Source organism: Pterocles gutturalis, unplaced genomic scaffold (genome assembly GCF_000699245.1).
Source record: "Pterocles gutturalis isolate BGI_N339 unplaced genomic scaffold, ASM69924v1 scaffold19752, whole genome shotgun sequence".
Classification (NCBI taxonomy): Eukaryota; Metazoa; Chordata; class Aves; order Pterocliformes; family Pteroclidae; genus Pterocles; species Pterocles gutturalis.
This window is the reverse complement of record NW_010110759.1, coordinates 31103-35598: the sequence shown is the minus strand read 5'-3', so window position 1 is coordinate 35598 and position 4496 is coordinate 31103.

Here is a 4496-nt window from a genome sequence, read left to right as displayed (position 1 = left end):
AAATGGTGATGCACAGCCTCCGGTTTTGCATTAATGGGATTTTCTGCAGCCCCTGAGCCGAGCACAGCCTGCATCCCTGCTGGGCTTCAGTCCGAGCTGTCCTGCTGCGTTTGCTGCCTCTCCCCGGGACTCACCTCTGATCCGAGCCCTGGCAGGCACGTGCGGAGCAGACATGTGGACGGCTCGCAGAAGAATTTGATCAGTTGTGCGCTGGCCTTTGTGCATTACAGTCACATGCCAGCAGCATTTCCCCGGGGATGAAAGCAAGGGCTTCTTTTGGGAGCAGGAACTTCCCTGCGAGACCTTCTGGCAGAAGCTCGGTGCTCTCTGCTTGCTGAGCCGTGTTGTGCAGGGAGGCACGTCTCCAACCCTGTGACTTCTCTCCCTGCTTCTTGGTCACTTATTTGTGATCATTACCTGAAAGAGGGGAGATGGAGATGAGATGTGAGGAAGAAATGTTTTCCTGTGCGGGGGGTGAGGCAGGGGCCCGGGGGGCCCAGAGAAGCTGTGGATGCCCCATCCCTGGAGGGGTTCAAGGCCAGGCTGGATGAGGCTTTGGGCAACCTGGGCTAGTGGGAGGTGTCCCTGCCCATGGCAGGGGGTGGCACTGGATGGGCTTTAAGGTCCCTTCCCACCCAGACCATCCTGTGAGTCTATGATTAGTACAAAGAGATGGCACTTGACATTTAGGAGGCACGGTGCTGCTTTTGGAGGCTTTTTAGGTCAGTGGTGCAGTCAGTGGCACTGTGGGGCGGTTGATGTGTGGAGCAGCCCGTGGGTCTGATCGGGTTGCCAGGTGATGCCGGGGGTGAAAACGGAGCCTGGCTCTTCTCTCCAGTTCTTCCCCAAGCTGGCTGGTGCTGTTCCTGCTCTTTCTGCAAAGGGCACTCATTAATCACACTGTCCTAGGCAGTGATGTACGAGGGAAAAGGGTTTGTGTTAATATATAGACTCTGCAGTTCTTGGGCAAATCTTTGGGTTCTGGTGCAAATTATTGGAAAGAAATCCTCTAGGTCGTTTGTCCTTGATGCCAGGAGTCCTTGTCACTGCCCTGGGGACAGGCGCTAATCCTGGCAGGGGAAATGCTCCATCCAGCTGCACCGTCAGGCGGCTTTAGGCGAAGGACAGCTGCGGGTGCAGGGCCAGCAGCATCCTGTGCATCCCCACGTCAAGACATTCCTTCCTTGTATCCAGGAGGATTCCCCTGTTCCGCCTTTCCTCCGGGGTCAGTGACATCCAGCTGTCAGCCACGTAACTGGAGATTCCCCGTCCGTCCGCCGCTCCACGCGATTGCTCTGGCACTGATGTGTACGTACAGCGCTGCCATGAGCAACCGCCCTCTGTTCTCCTCCTGCCAAACTCTTGTATTTTCACACCTTGCCCTGAAACGGGACAGATCCCTGTGAAATTGTGCTGGTATTACAAGAAGCACATGGTACCGGCTTGTTTTATTTTTTTTTCCTGCACTAGCACTGTGACTGCTAACAGGGACGTCGCTCCCGGCTTCGATTTCTTTTCCTCCTTAGCTGCAGTGTGAGCGCTGCCCACCCCGGCTCTCCACCATGCACCGGCAAGTTGTCAGCGACGGGATGCGTGCTGCTGGCACGGCGCCGGCTCCGGCACACAGCTTCCCTTGGCAGCCCGCCCGTGTTTACAGACGCCCTGAGCTGCAAAGAAGTGGCCAAGAGAGAACCGACTGCGAGGAGCTGCTGAAAAGTTTCACGTAATAGCATTGCTGGGGTAACGATGGCCTGAAGGTGTAGGGAGGGGAAGAATATTTAGGGAGAAGTAATGTCTGTAGGAGGCCAGGTGGTGCGTGGAGAAATGAGGTGGGATCAGGCACTTTGGGATTCAGACTCTCTTTGGGATTTTAGTTGGCACAAATGGATTCAAGCATGAAGCTGTTCAGGATGCTGGCACTGGAAGAAGCAGCTTTGTAGCTGTGTGTAAAGGAAACAAACTTAGTCTGGCAGTTGATCAGAGGTCCCTTTCTGAGCAAAAGTACTGTCATTCCCATCTCGAGGGTCAGTGCTTTGAAATGGGCGCGTCTGTTGGAGGTACGTGGCTGTTACGCATTTGGCTGGAAGATTGTCACGCAGAGTCCCTGGCGGTAACACACAGAGGTGATGGCTTGTCAACAGAAGTAATAATAACCTTTATTATTTATTCAAGCGCATCATATGGCAAAGTTAAATCCAGAGTGATCCCATCAAATCCCCCGTGTTTTATGGATGCGTGAATGCCTGAATGAGGAGATCCAGTTTGGGAAGAGGTTAAAGGGAGAGAATCCGTTCTGGAGCGGGTCCTGGCCGGTGTAAAATTGCCCTTCAGGCAGGAAACGCTTTACAGAACTTAACGTGTCCTAACAAATCCCCACGATCCAGAAAGCAGGTTGGATGGCGGAAGGTCTGTCAGGCAGTGAGTTAGCGCAGGGCTGAGGCAGCAGTAAGTGCACAGGAGGCAGATTGCAAACATAGCTGCGATCTAAAAGCCCAAAACCAATGGGATAAAATATAGTTCTTTTGGCTTAAGGCATCTTGTGAGAAGAAGCAAGAGTAAAGCGGGGAAGGGGAATTTGGAGAGGAAAGCAGAGCGAGCCATTTTCCGCTCTCGGATCGCACCGGTGCAGATCTGTCACTGCAGTCATTTCCACCAGCCTGACCCAGAACCTGTCTCTGAGTGTTTCAGCAGCTGGAGGGGATTTATTTAGATGGAAAGAATGTGTTCAGCATAGCCTGGCCAAATGACACCTAGGGTGGACTTGGCAGCTGTTAGCAAGTATTTATAGGATGTAAACAGCAAGGGGAAAGGGGACGGAAATAGAGCAAAGTGTGGGGGAGCAGAAAAATGGGATGAAAATGAGAAAAGGAAGATTTTTACTGCTGTATGGCTTTGACTGCAGAGCATCCATCCAGGTGGAACTGACTTACTTGGTATTAATTGGACAAAGCATTTGAAACCAGAGGCTGTAATTTTGTACTGGTTAGAAGGCAAGATCAGCATTTGCTGCTAATTTCTCCGCTTCTATAGAGCAGACAGGGATCCCTCCTTCCCTTCAGAGATCACTCTTTTTGTAAGATCAGATCCAATGTTCCACCTCTGCTGTCTGGCTTCTGATGGTAGGTAGTAGCGATTGCTTCAGAAACAAATACTTGCAACAATTAGCAGCTTCTGACCTTCCTGAACCAAGGTTGCACCTCCAGTTTTTCACGATGGGTAGCCTCTGACAGCCTGGTACCTTAGATTCGTCCAGCCCGTGTTTAATCCATGATTTGACCCCTTCAGCAGGTGCTAACAGTGGTTTCCCCGATTTGTGCTTTACATACACGTGCCCTTGTGTAAGTTCTCTCCTTCACTTTACACTTTCTGCATGGGGGTATCATTGGCTGGCCCTTGTGTCTCTCCCATCAGTCGTGATTTTCCCCAGTCAGAGATTCGAGTCTGGTTTCTTCTCACCTGAAGTCCTTTCCATATTCTTGTCATCTTTTGTGCTTCTCTCTCATTTTTTAGTTCTGCTGTTTTTTCTTTTTAGTGCAAAGTCTGCGCTTGCTTGCAGTTTCCCAAATGCTGGTCCATCCTGGATGTATGTTCTTCTGTTTTATTCTGGTTTCTTTGATTTGCTGTTTGCATTTCCACTGAATGGTGGGTTAATATTTCTCAGAGAACCTCCCCGGCGGTTGCACAATCTCGGCATGAGCGCAGGTGGTAAAGAGCCCGTTGCTGCAGGGCCATTGCTACTTCTGGTTTTCTCTTGTCCCCAAGGTTCATCTGTTGGTTATCACTTGACTCCGTCATTGCTCTGAGCTCCGTCTGCACTCTGAAATCAAGGAATCCATTCGCTGTCCTGAAGGAGCTTGGATCCTCCTCCAACGCCGCCTCCTCAGCTGCCCCTTTCCCGGGTGTGGGTGCAGAACGAACCTCCTGCCTTCTCATCACCGCTTGTCTCTCCTTGCTCTTTGTTTTCCATCTTCCAGTTCATTATTAGTCCATGCAGTGACCCATCCTGCGACCCCAGGCTGGCTGAGTTGCTTAAAGAATCGCTGGAAGAGACTCTGGTGGGAAGGTGTGTGAGCTCCAGCCGTTCCTGGCTGCTTTGGAAGGACCCTAGCAGACATTTGATGGGTTGCTCCCACGAAGCCACGTTGACTCTTCCCTCGCACGTCCGCTGGCTTGACTCCTGGCTGCTGTTTTTGTATCTCTGCCTTTCATACCGAAGTCCAGCCGGGTGATGTGCATTTCCTGGGATCCTCAGGGTTTGAGGATTTCTGCATTCATGACGTGTTCTGGCATGGAGGCTTGTTCAGCAAGAGATGGGCAGCTCAGCTGGTGCACACCTGAGTTCCTTCAGAAGCTGCCGTTCCTGTTTTTTCCTCCTGCAATGGCTGTTTGTCTGATAATGTCTTTTTTTTTTTTTTTCCTTTTTCTTTTCTTGGCACAGGGGCTGCTCCCAAGTGGGAGTTATCAGAGCGCTGATTGAAGCTGGCATCCCGGTCGAT